The sequence below is a fragment of the Bactrocera latifrons genome, unplaced genomic scaffold (assembly GCF_001853355.1).
Source record: "Bactrocera latifrons isolate USDA-ARS-PBARC rearing strain unplaced genomic scaffold, ASM185335v1 scaffold_76, whole genome shotgun sequence".
Taxonomy (NCBI): Eukaryota; Metazoa; Arthropoda; class Insecta; order Diptera; family Tephritidae; genus Bactrocera; species Bactrocera latifrons.
The window spans coordinates 404707-421178 of record NW_017537445.1 but is presented as its reverse complement, the minus strand read 5'-3'; the positions used below and the strand labels follow the sequence as shown (position 1 = coordinate 421178).

The 16472-nt window shown below is 35.5% G+C and overlaps 1 protein-coding gene across 1 annotated transcript in view; it reads left to right on the top strand.

The window, feature by feature from the left end:
* The first annotated feature begins 6374 nt into the window (after window positions 1-6374).
* The window catches only part of LOC108976402 (prolactin-releasing peptide receptor), a 50734-nt gene continuing 40636 nt past the window's right edge, over window positions 6375-16472 (top strand). The window contains exon 1 of the mRNA XM_018945468.1: window positions 6375-6505. The gene's annotated coding sequence lies outside the window, so the exon portion shown is untranslated. The remainder of the gene's footprint in view (window positions 6506-16472) is intronic.

The following is a 16472-nucleotide window of genomic DNA, read 5'->3' as shown; positions in this document are numbered from 1 at the left end:
CATAAACTGCACAAATTTTATTGGCGGCTTGAGATGCATTTTTGCCTTTATCGTAGTAGTACTGTAAAATATGCCGTATTTTCTCTTTATTTTGCTCCAACTTTGTGACACTATAACTCACGAACGACTTAACGACAATCAATCAAACACGTGTTAGCGCGTGAAATGAGCTTTCCAAAAAAGTATAGCATGACCCGATGCGACTAGATAATAATAAAACTAGAACTACGCGCTCTCAGCGCCAACTAGCGAAAATACCGCAAGACTTTTTTGACAACCGAATATGCAGCGAATAATTATCTTTGGCGTCGTATGAAAAGTAATTTATCAATCAACATGAAAATGCGCTTAATTTTTGTGAAAAATACACAATTTGTAGTAAAAGCCTGAATCTTATAAAATATGTTTTTCTTAGGCAGAATCTTATAATTTTCAAACTGTCAGTAAAAAATTGTCTAAAATACTACGAATAAGTAGGAAAGGCGGCCTAAGTTCGGCTGTAACCGTACATTTTATATTCTTGCAGGAATCAGACCCTGCGAAATTCTTTTATTTATTAGCAAAACTATATATATAAGTAGAATAGAGTAAAAACAAGTTGCTTTAAAAAATCCATTAGACAATTAGACATATATATTTTAGTTCGCGTCAGCTAAAATTGTATTAGGTTGTTAAATATCTCCATTCCGCCTTTTTGCTCTTTATTCAATGCTTTATAAAAAGTGTTACAGTGATCGCATTTAGTTCAAATATGCTCCGTTTCGTTCGATAATCTGGTTCCATCTAGACGGCAACTTCATAATATCCTCCTCGTATAAGCCCCCCTCCTTATTTGCGAAGAACTGGGACAGCCACTTTTCACAAGCCTTTTTTGAGTTCAACTTTACACCAACAAGGGCGTTCGCCATGGACAGAAACAGGTCGTAATCACTTGGCGCTATATCCGGGCTATATGGTGGATGCGATAAAACCTCCCACCAGAGCTCCCATAGCTTCTGACGAGTCATCAACGAAGTGAGTGGTCTGGCGTTGTCCTGGTGGAACACTACTCCCTTCCTGCTGGCCTCAATAGATGGTAGAATTAAACGTCTGGGTATATGGCAGCAGCTCATAGTGCTTGATTCTCTTCCAATCCCACCAAGCACACAACAAAATCTACCTGGCCGTCGATTGTGGCTTGACCACTGTTTGGGACGATTCATCGGCCTTCGACAACGACCGTTTTCACTTGATATTGTCGTATGGGATCCATTATTCGTCGCCAGTTACCATCCGCTTCAAAAATGGGTTGAGTTCGTTCCGTTTCAGCAGCATGTCGTAGGCGTTAATTCGGTCCAGAAGGGTTTTTTGCGTAAAATCATGCGGCACCCACACATTAAGCTTTTTTGTCTATCCAGACTTCTGCAGATGGTTTAAAATAATTTGGTGACTAACTCCCATTTTCTGGGCGAGGTCCCGTTATGCCACATACCGGTCTTATTCGATATTTTCCATGATTTTTTCCATGATTTTTTCGGTATTCGTCGTCACAGATCTTCTGCCGGCTGGCCTATCCATAGTGTCGTTTTCACCAGCTCCGAATCATCGAAAACACTCCTCCGCAGTTCGAAGTGATAGAGTACTATCCCCCAAGACACCATTAATTTCACGGAACGTTTCTCTAGCGGGATTGCCTTTAACGAAGGAAAGCTTTAAAATAACGCGAATTTCGGCGTTAGTGAACTCCATGTTTATACGTTTATAACTGTTGAACACAATATCCAACCTAATTATGCATAGCGTCGTTTCGTAGGCTATATCAAGACCTTTCAAACGATGTATAGTGTCGGCAGATAGGAGCTCTGTAACACTTTATACATAGCCGCGAGTTTCAAAAAACAAAAAGGCAGAAGGGAGTTATTTGACAACCTAATATTAAAGAGATTATGCACTTCAGATAAAATAAACCGAATTGGCTAAATTTAAAGAAAATATTAAATTGATCGAAAATCACTATATTAGAGAGATGAGGTGTATACCAATTCCATTCTAATTAATAAAATGTGATGGTATAATTGCTAAGCGCAGTTTTGGCCACTTTTAATATATCATGTTTTATAATTGCTTTTGCTTACAATTTAATCGTGGAAAGATAAACACAAGAACAAGGTGTACAAATCATTCAATTTTTTATCAAAATAATCGTTCTCCAATTGCAACTCTTCGTGTCCGTTTGCCATTTAATGGTCGTAACTATCGTCCTCCAATAAGACAAAGAACTGCTCGAAGTATGAAAATATTGCTGCTGTTCACGCAAAGTTTGGTAAAGATCGTGGTTGGGACTGTCGCGTACAACAACCTGGCGTATTTGGAGTAAAGATTTTGGCTTGCATCGGAATAAAATTGCTCTCCTTCAAGACTGGAAGCCACCGCAAATGTTGTGAATTTGTTGATTTTGGCTTGGAACAACTTGAAAACGATAAAAAATTTTGTTTGTGCTATTTCCTGGAGGCTATTTGAACGATATTATATTCAGAACTACTTAGTGTGTTTTTGAAATAGAAATCATATCAATGGAAAATACTAGTAGTTTTGAACAGTATGGGAAGTGTGCGGAGTTATCATTAAATTTAATTCATTTTCACACTATTTTTAGTAGTTCTTAGAGTATTTGGCCTAGGTGAATTTGGTTTTTGTAGGTTTAGCGGCTTAGGAGATATTTATGTACAGTAAACCTATTGGAGAAAAACCGAGTAGTAAATCTTTAGATGGATAAATTATGTAAAGTTAAGAGTTATATTGAAGTGCTCAATATGTTACGTATACGCCCTGTCGTACCACGTAATGTGATACATGTGCTTATTTGCTATTGTTTTGAAGGTGTTTTCACAAATATCAAGAATCTGCATTCCACTCAAATAACAAAATGCCAAATACAAACAAAAATGCTGAAATTTTTTTAATTATTTATGTTAAGCAGTACTAAGTTGGTTAGCATAAATAAATAAAATAAAATATTGCTATTGGTAAATTTATTGGGAAAATAATATTATTCATTATTTGGTTGTATGTCAGTGGTGAAATAAGTTACTATCTGTTGGATCTTATAATGCTGTAAAATCAGTTCCATAATACTGCCCGCCTTAATTTTATATGAAAACATTTGTTGCTTCCTACCAAATACTTCAAAATACTTTTTTCGTCATAACAGACCTTGTTATAACGAATGTGTGCTGCAGCACCACTGGTCAATTACTCTCACTCATATTATATCTTTCTAGTTAGAATATACTCATTTTTCCTTGCTCACTTCTCTCTCTGCGATGTTTTCTCAACTCAGCGACCAAGCGACAAAGTCATTAACATAACCATCAAATGTTTACTATCATACATTCTTATCACTGAGGTTCGTATAAATTGCCAAATGGTCTCATTACGCCTCAAATGACTGTACTATTTTAACAGCTAGCGCTGGTGATAACGCCCCACTCATATATATTTGTCTACATTTGCATTTGTTGTGATTTAACAGCGAGAATTTACAGTGCTCTTAGCCCGCAGAAAAACTCAGTGGTTTGTGGTATAACCTGTTGGTTTTTGTTTGTTGTTTATTATTGTAATTGGGCAAGGCAGGCCCCTTGAAGAATAAATGTTATAATACATATACAAAAATTTTGGTAACTATTAACAGTATAAGTAGCAGAGAAATTTTCCGAGAAACAGGAATGTTATTGAGTATAGAATGTTAACGGAACGTGGTTTACAGTGTGCCAAAGGTAAAAGTATATTTTCATTTAATTGAAGAGGCTGATGATTGCACAAATTCTTAAAATAATAAACCTACTTTGTCAGAGAGATCTTGGTATCGGAAGTGTTTGGGACATTCAAAATCAAATTAGGGATATGTAGGCATTTTAATCTAAAATTTATACTAAGGGGTTATATATAATTATAATCAAGTGTTTTTTAAATTTTTTTTTGTCTTTATATGTATATATTCTTAATGTGCATGTATTTAAGAAACACACAGAAAATGTGACATCGTTGCGGTGAATATTTTTGCAGTTACAGTCAAATTTGAAAAGGCGTTTCAGGAAGTGCATTCCAAACTTTAAACGCGTTTTTCTCAAAATGGTGTTTTCAAAGTCATTGACCAACATTACTCGAAAACGGCTAAACCGATTTGTCTCAAATTTTAACACGAGTTTCTCAAATATATTCTTTTGTACTTAATATAAAAATTTTTTTTGATTAATAAATTTTTTTTTATAAATAATTAAAATTCGAAATTTTGGTCAAAATCGCTTTTTTTAGAAACCGTATTCTGTCAAAAAAATTTATTTCGCTTATTCATTCAATTAATTTCTATATTTAACGAAACTTTAATGAGATCTGTTTGCTTTTTTAATTCATAGCATAACAGAGGATTCAGTTCAGAGATGTTGTGATCACCATCTGTCTTATGGTCTGAGGGGAGTAAACCTTAGCGTGGTTGTAAGTAATGGAGATGGGGATCTATCAATTCCTTCTTGGGACATAATATACTCATCTACCATTTACTTTTCTTTGAAAGAGATATTTATTTTAATTAAAAATGTGAGTTGAACATCTTTTATCTCTTTCTAACAAGTTTCTTCCTATATGTATATTGTTATGTATCCAGTTATTCCCCTCACCCTACACACCATATTCCGTACGCTTGCCAACACTTAATCTCTATTTCTCCTTGTCTCCCATCTCCTATTGCAATAATTATCATCTCGTCCACTCCACCCGCTATTCGCTTCAAGTAGGCTATGTGCATTTCAATGTAACTAGAATAGTTTAGTTCGATTTTTGAATTGCTGAAATAAAGAACTCGCTTTACATACTTAACTATATACATACATAGATATGTATGTAGTTGGCTAGTTTTTTTCAAAATTTCTTTGAAGAAATGTGCACTTTCATTCATTTTTTAACATCATCTACCACCTCAAACTATGCATATTGCATCCACCAAATTAACCAATAATATTGGACTTGTTAATTGGTCTTCAATAAGCAGAAACCAAGGACAACATTTTTGCTGTTAAGAGCAACTTACCATTTCTCTATACCGCATCAAGTGCTGCTGTTGAGGAGTGGTAATGTAAAATGTTCGTTGCTAACAACTGTGTACACATTATTTGTTGTTAAAATGCTGCTCTGAGGCTATCCTGTTAAAGGTGAATAATGTAGACTTGTTAAATGTTGTTTCTGTAAACTGTACACGCAAAACTGTATAACAACTGTAGAATTTCTCAACTGAAATGGTAATCGTCCTTCTGTGTTTTCACTATTCTGTTCTGTTAACAGCTTTCTCTGCTTATTTTGTCAAAGTCTGCTCATTGCACCGCTGTTACGCCACCCACTAATAGCAGTCGCTGCCTCTGCTACTGTCGCTTTTGGGGCAAAACACAGTTGTCTTTGCCAAATATGTTAGAACTTGCGCTGTGCGGCGACTTGATTTCAGTTGCCTTCGACATACTGACGGTGACGGTTGCTGTTAACGGGATTTTCGCCGTTCAAAATGCAATTGAGTGTAGAACAAAAGTGTTTTCTCTGCTAATCATACATTATACCTTTATGTGTAGAATATGAAATGTGCTGTAAATAAATAAAATTAATAATTACACCGAATTTACTTGCAAATACTGGAATTTATTAAGTTTAAAAAGTTTATATATTAGTGCAAACCTTCCACAAATATATATGTGTGTGTGTGCATCTAACTTCTATTATGACATAAGGAAAATTAAAAAAATGCAAGTGCATGCGTGCGTACTTTAATACCATATAAACCCGGTGGCATCAGTTGCCCAACAACTCCGAAAGTGCTTGGATTTTTTCCTTGTTGTTGGCATGCGGTTTTATTTAATTTTCTGCTTATTGTTATGTTGTCATCTTTGAATTTTTGTGCAGCTGTTTTGTTGTGATTTTAATGTGGCTCCCACTTTCTGCGCAGCAAATGTGCCAGTTTTAAGTGCCGCTACGTGCTCAAGTATTCAAATCAGCTGCGGCGCTGTTACTAGTTCAACAGCTTTGCATTTCGCTAAGCTAAAAGAAACGAAAAAAAAAGTCACGTTTTTATGTGCGTATGCGTCCGCCTCCTGCCCTTTGTTAAGTAGGAACAGTGCCGGAGTCTTAGGCGTGCGCGTGCAAGCATAAATTTCCTTGACTTAGAGTCGTGGGACGGCAAGTCCAGGCGCGTTAATTTTATTGCTTGCATTCGGCTATAAAATGTAAAATTGGCGTATGCAAATATATAACATCATAATAAAGGCGCCTAAATGTTGCCGACCCGCTGTCGTAAAGTGAAAATATTGATGTGCATGTGAAAAATTGTGTCGGTGAAAAACAAAAAAATTTGAAGTAAACACTTCGGGTGTGATATCCTTAGGGTCCCAAAGCTGCCGCAGTGGCATTAAGCAGCAATTATTTAAAAAATTGTGACGATAACCTCTAGCTAAAAATCTGTTATAAGCGGAGTCTTCCCATAAAAAGGGTAGGTGAAAATAGTTGTATTTGACAACTAATTTGTATAAAGTATAATTATTTATTTGTTGCACACGAATATAAATTTATTTTCATATACACGTATTCTGAGATTACGCTTGAGTTGTTTATATATTTCCTATTGATGATTAATTATTGATTATGGTAAATGACCTAGTGAATGCCTTAGGGCTATGAAACCCATATTGCAGAATAACCAACCCTTCCAGATAAAATTGTATATTTTTTCTTTAATAAATAGATTATAATAAAAACAACACAATGAATATATTTATTTACAGAAAGACCTAATCACTCTTTTTTGCAGTTATTTAAAAATATAAAAAAAAATAAACATTTTTGGCATTAAATTGTTTAACAATTTTTTTGTAAAGTTTTTATGAGACCCAAAGCATTTGAGGTAGTGTGAATACGACAGATACAGTAATGGCATATAACAAAGCCAGCTTCACAAGTGTGTCTTGGATACGGTTTTAGTCTACTCCAAAATTGGTACTAAATCTTAATATTTAATAATAAAATACCCCAAATTTTGAGGGTTATATAATACATGTTTATTATATTAGGTTGTCAAAAAAGTCTTGCGCTATTTTTGCGGTATTTTTTATTGAATTTTCAATTGTTCATAAATTTTTTTTTTTGATGACTCATGCCCAGCTCTTGACCGATGCTACGGCTGCTACTATGCCGGTCTCTTTCGATCAATTCAGCGATTTTATCGCAATTTTCGACGACAGGCCTTCCGGAGCGTGGCGCATATTCGGCCACCTCTACACCAGAACGAAAACGTTGAAACCATCGTTGTGCGGTGGAAATGGAAACTGTATTGGGTCCATAAACTGCACAAATTTTATTGGCTTGAGATGCATTTTTGCCTTTATCATAGTAGTATTGTAAAATATGCCGTATTTTCTCTATATTTTGCTCCAGGTTTGCGACGCTACACCCCACGAATGACTTAAAAGAAACGACAATGAATCAAAAACGTATTAGCGCGTGAAATGAGCTTTCCAAAAAGGTATAGCATGACCCGATGTGACGAATAAAACTAGTCTTTTTTGACAACCTATATATATACTGCGTCAGATTATCTATATTAGTTTTCGTATTATACATTAGACAGGTTCTGAGCCCACAATAATGGAGAATCAGGCGAGCAGCCCTAAATCTCTTAACGTGTAGATGAAACTAATACTTTAGTTGTATGATTGCCGAAGAATTAAAAATCGTTTCAGGTAGTTCGTTTAAGACTTCTGAATAGCTTATATTATAGACTCACTTGAATTAAAAAATAAAATAATTAATAAAAGAAGAGTAAACAAATATTTTTTTTCCGCTGTTATTTAAAAGATAATCTACCATAAGGATAATTTCAGTTCTGTGATTGCTCTTACCAGACTAACAGAATCGCTCTCTGCAGTCGCATCGTTTAAGATTTGTTTATATTTATACGTTTACATTTATCGAACATTTTATGTAAACATGATTTTTCTAGTTCAAAATGGTACCGCAATGGTTTCAGTTGACTTAAATTGTTGGTAGCAGACAGAAAGTTTATGACGGAGATAGTCTGTCAGATTTCACTTACAAAACTTAAATCCGTATTGAGTGAAATGTTTTATGGTATTATACTGACTTTTATGGAAGAATTTTAACTTTACATTTACATTTAACAAGGCTAAACGAGAGCAAATTTGTCTTTTAGAGTTTAACATAATTATTTGAAGCTTCTTAGAACAACAAAATCACATACTATTTCAGTTCAGTGAGAGAGATATGTTAAAGTTTCGTACGAACTAGTCTATTGATACTCCGTCACAAGCTTTGTTTGGATTTCGGGCTTATAAGAACAACCAAACTGATTGTTTTCTAGATTTGTTGTAGATAGTTGAATTAGCCAAATATGAAAAAGATTTATATGCTGGTGCGGTTCGCTATTTTTTTTTTTTTTGTTTTTGTTCCAAGAATTTAAAGATTCTATCTATTCTCATTTCATCATTATTGCCCGAATGAAATGAAATACTTAAATTTTTTGACAGCTGTTATATGGCAAACTTGCGGTTTTTAACTGAGCGTATGTTTGGTACTATTATACGCTCTTTGGAATAAATAAATACATATATGCATATTACTTGTGTATAAACTTATACAGAAGCCACTTACAATTTCTCCGTTACTTGGCTGCTACTTTTGCGGGCGAAACAAAACAAAGAAGAAACTTTCAACCAAACCAGTAACAATGTTGTGACTGTCATGAATAAACTTTTGCCGAATTTCGCTTCATAACGCAACGTTAGTGTATATATGTATGTGTACATATGCATATATATATGCACTGTAAACACAACTTATAAATTATTTAACAAAAGTTACAGAACAAGTAGCAAAGTGTCAATCCTTCTGCCTTGTCAGTTGTCTTGCCTTTAGCACTTCCTGTCTGTCAGCCAATGAAAGTTGTGTGACCCAATTGACTGCTAATAAAGTGCTCACTTTCATAGTAAACTATTTATTTGTCGCTAAACTATTGATTGAATAGTTCGTTGATGAAGTTTGGATACCCAAAAGTTTAAGTTCAACAAGTTTACATTAACTCGACGCACGTACTATGTGTATACTTAGGGTGTCCGTTATTTCCCACAATAATTCTACCTTTTAAGCTGAATGTATAATTTTAACTGGATATAATTTTAAAGATTTGTTTTTATGAAAAAAAAATTGTAAAGACCTTTTTTGTAGAGCAAACAGTTTTTTTATTAGATTATCAGTTTTTCTAAGTATTGAATTTATTTGTTTTGGAGATATTGCAAAAGATTAAAAGAACCCCACAAAAAATGTAAGAGATATGTAAAATGATTAAGGCATGATTTAGATTTAAAATAAATAGTTTCTTTAAGTTGAATTCTGTGTATAGGACAACTATTGAACCTTCAGGCGGCGTTAGTAAACAAACAAAACTTTGGAAATATTGGGCACTCCCTTATATAAGTATATAGTATATACAAAATATGTTAAGCATTTAAGGCACATAATTCTGTGGGCACAAATCTGAGTAACTTAAATTAATTTTGACAAAAATCTGTAGAGGCAAAATTAGGCAACGAAATTGTGCGTTTAGCGTCTTGTCGAAAAGTAGTGAGAAATGATTTACGCAGATTTTTTCATATAAATTGGCTGTAAAAGTAACTCTACTTTCTTAGAAATAGTGTTCCCTATAAGTTTCTTTAAACCACTTTCTAAGCACTTACTAAATAATTATATATAAAGTATTCTTAAAAGGGGTGATTCATTTCGAGGTTCCCTACTTTCTTAAAGAAAGAACATTCTTCGGATTTCTTTTTTTTAAGATTATCTCTTTTAAATGCTTTACTTGTTTACATACTCATAGAGCCAGAAAAGAACCTTATCGCTGACCAAAATTTGTCTCGAAAATGTCGGATCTTTTTGGTTTTTGGAACTTTTGAAGAGCCCATAGAGCGAAGCACTGTCACTTGGGCAGATCGCGCGGCTTCAGTTGCACAAGCTGTATTTTGTATCTCGACGTAAAATGCGCCAAGTCGTGCCATGCTTCTGTCTGAAATACTGCGAACGGTGTCGAATCGACTCTCCACGGTCTTCGTCGCTCTGTACTCTGTCTTTTCAGAATGTGAAATTTCATAAAAAAGTTGAACGATTTCTAAACGTTGTTCAGCTGTGAGTCTTTCCATGATGAAATGCCAAACAATACTTAACAAAAACATCATGACAGCTTGACACGACTCATGTGTGAACTGTCAAAAAAGGCTATTGAAAAAAGTACCTATACATGGAGCAGCCTTTAGAACTAGCGCATTCTCAGAAAGATTTCAACATAATGTAATCGAGATATAATATCAAGATGTTGAGCCTACTTCAACTAGATTACTGCATGCTCTCTTGTGCTGAATCGCACTGCCTAACTAAACAGCAGGTTTTAATTGTGGTGAGCAGTTAAGTAGAAATCGAACAAAAACTGGTGTAAATCTCGTAGACTGGCTTATGCAAACAGAATAAAATTAGTTAGTAGTTAGACCCACTTTACTTTGCTTTTTACTTGTATTGAATTGCACAGAATAACTTTCTTATTGCCGTCAAAGCTGAATTTATCGCCAAGTGAGTAGAACTTAAAAAAGTGAGTGTCTAAAGATTGCTTAAAACTGGTATTAAATCGCACAAAATAACTATGTTATTGTCCTCAAAGATAAATTTCACGACAAACGCGCAAAGCTTGCACAGAGCGAATGGCTTAAATTAGTATTCAAGGCGGCTTGTATATATATTTTTGCCTCTCACCGTAATTGTTCTCTGTTTAGTGCGCAGCCTATACTTGCATATTATAAGTGAAGTGCCATGCATTAAAAGTTTATTTTGCAAATAATATATTACGGAGAAAATTACTTAACTTTAAACGCAACCATACAGCTGTGGCGCAAAAGTTTACGTCGAAATCTGCTTAGTGTAATGAGTTTCGTATAATTACAATGTGCCTGCTGGAAGACGCAGCCGCCTGCGAGTTTGCTTTGGTACTTAAGCAATTTCAATTAAACTTAAAAGATTTGCAATTATCGGTGAAATTTGGCTTAACTGTCATTGACAGTAATAGCAGAGTTGATTTTTTGATAGTCAACTAATTTAACTATCCGTACTGACAGTCGGCATGAAACGAAAGAACCCAGAAATTGAAGTTTAGCGCCAATTTGGAGATTTCAAGTGTAGCCAGGTCCATCTCTACCTGGTCTTTCCAATGGAATAGTGGTCTTGCTCTTCCTCTTTTGTGACGAATACTTTCAGCGCTGCAGTGTTTTCATTCATTTGGACGACATGTCCTAGCCGGCGTAGCCGCTGTCACTTAGTCCGCTCAACTATGTCAATGTCCACGTATAACTCGTCGTTCCATCGACGGCGGTATTCGAAAACTCTCGAAAACTCGCAGCATTGACTCATCAGATGTTGCCTTCGTCAATGTCTTTGCGCTATATAGCAGGACGGGGATGATGAGTGACTTATAGAGTTTGGTCTTTCTTTGTCGAGAGAGGACTTTACTTCACAGTTGTATACTCATTCCGAAGTAACAATAAAGTGGCAAGAGTTATTGTGCATTCGATTTCGAGGCTGACATTGTGTTAATACTGGTTCAAATATAGACGAAATTATCTACGACTTCGAAGTTATGACTGTCAGCAGTGACGCGGGAGCCAAATCGCAAGTGCGACGACTGTTTATCCCTATGCAGTCTGTGTAAAGCAGAATCGCATTGCTGGAAACTTCGTTTGGTATCGAACGGCTCGAAAAGGGTCTTTCCGATTCTAATGGCGCTTCACAAATTGGAGTGAACACTCCAGATATTCTTTGCCTAATGAAATCGGAGCTCTCAAATTGCGTTATTCGAGTGGCTCACTAGTTTATCGGTATTCAAAGGCCTTCAGCTCAATTGGTTTCATTACTTCATTGATGTAAAGGAAATGAAATATCGCGTGTCTAATTAGAAAAGTACCGGCCGCTTGTTTGTGCCAGAATAGCTTCTTACTTCTGTAGAGTCTAAGAAAAAGGAAAATGTGAAAAGTATATTAACAGCCTTCGAACATGCTATAAAAAAGCCGTTTTAATTTTAGCGAATTAATTACAATTCTCAAACAAACTTTGTTGAGCCAATCTCCGGTATGATGATGAAAACATGCTTTAATAGTCAATAAAGTTCTAGATATTTAAAGTAAAATATGGTAAGTTGTTATGCCACTTCCTGAAGAATTTCTAAAAATATTTTCAAAGCTGTCGGTGAATGTAATATTTTGCATTTATGTCCACTTAACGGTTGTTGGCTTAGCTTAATTACACAGCACAACAGCTAATCTGGGGGGTGAGAAATTCCAAGTCAGGGTGATGGTACTAGGTCAGTATAGTAAAACCCTCGAAGGGTTTGGCGTTCGTATGAGTTAGTTTTTTTTATGACTTTATGATCTTATGACCACCTTTAAAACATTAAAAAAACCAATTTCCGAGAATGCTCGTAACATCCTTGCGACAGAAACATCGTAGGTGTTAGAACGATGCTTTCGCAACAAAGTTGTTAAAGAGAGTATTATAGTTTTTTTCACATAACGGTTGTTTGTAAGTCCTAAAACTAAAAGAGTTAGATAGAGGGTTATATATACCAAAGTAACTTGAGTAAAAATTGAGATATCATGATGAAACTTGGTACACGTATTTCTTGGCTCCAAAGAAGGTTAAGTTCGAAGATGGGCCAAATCGGCCCACTACCACGCCCACAAAATGGCGGAAACCGAAAACCTATAAAGTGTCATAACTAAGCCATAGGGCATATTTGGGCGTAATTTTTCTGGAAAAGTGGGCGTGGCCCCGCTCCCTACTAACTTTTTTGTACATATCTCGAAGCTACTATAGCCAACCACCAACATATGTCAACCAAACTGTATAGAGTCGTTTCTTTTAGGCATTTCCATATACAGTTCAAAAATGGAAGAAGTCGGACAATAAACACGGCCACCTCCCATACAAAGGTTACGTTGAAAATCGCTAAAATTGCGTTAACCGACTAGCAAAAAACGTCAGAAACACTAAATTTTACGGAAGAAATTTCAGAAGGAAGCTGCATCCAGACTTTTTTTAAAAATTGAAAATGGGTGTGGCGTCGCCCACTTATGGACCAAAAACGATATCTCAGGAAGTACTCAACCGATTTCAATGAAATTCGATGTATAATATTTGCTTAGCACCCTGATGACATGTACCAAATATGGGTGAAATCGGTTCAAAACCACGCCTGAAATCTCGATTAGCACTTTATCATGCGAGAGTATAAAATGTGCGGTGACACCCGAACTTAGACCTTCCTTACTTGTTTTTTTTTTGTGTTTTTTTTTTGGTTTTTGCCACAATGTTACAACCAAGCGAAAAAACATCAAGATAAGGAAAAACGGGGTCATAAGGTCATAAAAAAAACTGACACATACGAACGCCAAACCCGTTGATGGTTTTACTATACTGACCTAGTACCATCACCCTGACTTGGAATTTCTAACCCTCCAGACAATAATCCCAAAAATGTTCCACAGTGTTATTCTGCATCAATAAGTAGTTACCAATTTTGTTTCTAAAGGCCAGCTGCAGAGTCGGATTTTATGCAAGATATTTTTCTTTCATATTTGTTGACATTTTACGAAATCTCTTTCCGTTTCCCAACCACATGCTGTCTCGATAAACTACATACCTTGTATGCTATATGTGCATATGTATCGTCATATATGTAAATGTTTTGACTATTATTTGAAGTAGCTTTTATATTCGGCAGACTATTTAAACTCGACACATAACTGTAATTTCAGTTAATTGCGCGATTACGGACTCAAAATGCGGTCTGTGGGAAAAATATATGTACACATGTATGGCAGATACATATGCTTTGTAATACATACCTATAAGCCCATATCTGTAACTATGTATTAGTCTTTATCGATATCGATCGATTTTCCATTATCAAAGGCAAAATTTCTCTAATCGATTGATGGACAGTGGAACCGAATTGCAATGTGTAGGTATGTTTGAGTATGCTACATGATAATTCGCATGTTAATATGTGTATGTGTTTTTGTATGCGCTCATTGAAGTCGTCGCGAGCTAGCAGTTTGATATTTAGTCACCTAGTCTGCAGTGGAATTATGCAGACATGCCCGTTTTTGCAAAGCGCTGCACAATTCTCATGAATTTTATGTATGTAAGTATGTAAACGTTTTTACTCATTTATGTACATATAGCGTTATATGCATGCGAAGTTATGCATATACAGTCGTTTGGAAGCCTTTCGCGTGGGTGTTTATTAAGCATTTTGCATTTGATTGCTGTTTGTGGAAACATGTGTTTGTGCATAATTAATTATTCATACGGTAAATAACCTCAAACATGCTTGTATATACGCACTTGTATACATACATAGGTATATATGCATGCATACATATGTAGTTTGTAAGCACAAGCACTTTGCGTGGCACGAATTCATGTTGGAAGTAGATAAAAATGGCGAGACAGACATCTTACTACTGACGGATTACATACATATGTGCATACATACACACATTAGTGTCCGCTTTTTTGCACGTTGATTTTTTGGCAGACGCGCTGCTGAAGTTTCAGTTTTTGTTACAAGAAACATAATCCACGCTCTTTATTTTCAATTTAAACGGTGACTAAATCAGTTTCATATTATGAGCATGTGATTTTTTTTTATTTTGAATTAAACAAATTAAACTACAGCTTTGAAAATATGCTATTAAAATACAAAATTTTCGGCTGTACAAAAATTTTAAATTAATTAAAGTGATTTACACTTTCTGTGTTGCTCATACGACATGGTGTACTGTATGAATACACTTTAACTGCGTATATTTTGTAAAAGCATGTTTCAATGAAAAAAATCATTGATATATTTTTTGTAAAGCGGACAAAGTTGTATTAGCATAGCTACTTTTGAGTGGCCAGATAAATTTATTTTTTGCAAAAGATCAATCTACATGGAAAAAGGTTTAATTGCAAATATAGAGCTTATATACTACCCTAATATACATACATATAAAACATTGATTTCATATGTATGTATCGTCTAAAAGCAACTAGCTCTCGCAATTGCTAAATGCTTGCGTAAGCAATAAATGCTCTTGATCGATGGCCAAACATTTGCGTTTGAGTGGTTCCATGAATCATGGCAAGCACGCTTTTTGATCTGTAGCAGCTAGGCATTCGGTTAAGCATTTATTAGAGCATATATTTATTAAAAGTGCACATAAATCTATTTTGTTACATAATAAATCAGTAATTGATTGGATATAAGTTAGATAATATCAAAGAGCGTACAAGTAGAAATTTATTACAGCTCACGCCGTTGCTATGCTTCTTCACGTTTGAATCAAATAAACTCTTAACTAATAAGTAAGAAAGAGCTAAGTTCGGGTGCAGCCGAACATTTAATGCTCTTGCAACTTGCAGGAATCGAAGCCAGCTAAATACCTTACGATGTAAAGCGCTAACCAGAATATCGGAATTTAAGAAATTATACAAAAAATAAGGTGACATTTTATTTATTTTGAAAATTCTTTATTTATTATTCCAAATCAATTTCACCCCCTTCAAAGTAGTCCCCTCCCGATGCAATGTACTTATGTCAACGGTTTTTCCCATCTTCGAAACACTGGTTGTAGTCACTTTCCGGCATGGCCTTCAGTTCCGTCTTCGCTGCGGCTTGAATCTCCTCTATCGTATAAAAACGATGTCCCCGGAGCGGACTTTTGAGCTTAGTGAACAGCCAGAGGGTTGAGTTTTTGGCGAAATGATCACGAATTACGAGGGCAGCATGGGATGGTGCATTATCGTGGCGTAAAAACCAAGAATTCTCTTTCCACAATTTCAGGCTTTTTATTCGGATAGCGTTACGCAAACGACGCATAACGTTCAAATAATATTGGAAGGAATTTATAATGCACAACACCACGATAATCGAAGAAAACAGTCAACATGACTTTGATTTTTGAGCGAATTTGGCGTGATTTTTTTGGCATCGGCTCTCTTTTGGCACGATATTCGCTCGATTGATCGTTTGTTTCGGGATCGTAAGCATAGATCCAAGTCTCATCGCCAGTTATAATGCGTTTCATGACACACTGGTAGTCGGAAAGCATCGTTTCACATACTTCAACACGACGCTTTTTTTCCCAAAAAATTTAATGTTTTCGGTACCAGTCCAGGTTTGACGCGCTTGAGGCCCAAAACAACCTTCAAAATGATTTTGGCTGAGCCCTTCGATATGCCAACTTCATCAGCGAGGTCTCTAATTATTAATCGACGGTTTTTCAACACCAAATCTTTGATTTGTTGAACGTGAGCTTCGTCGGTTGAGATTGATGGTCGCCCTGGACGCTCTTCGTCTTCGACAC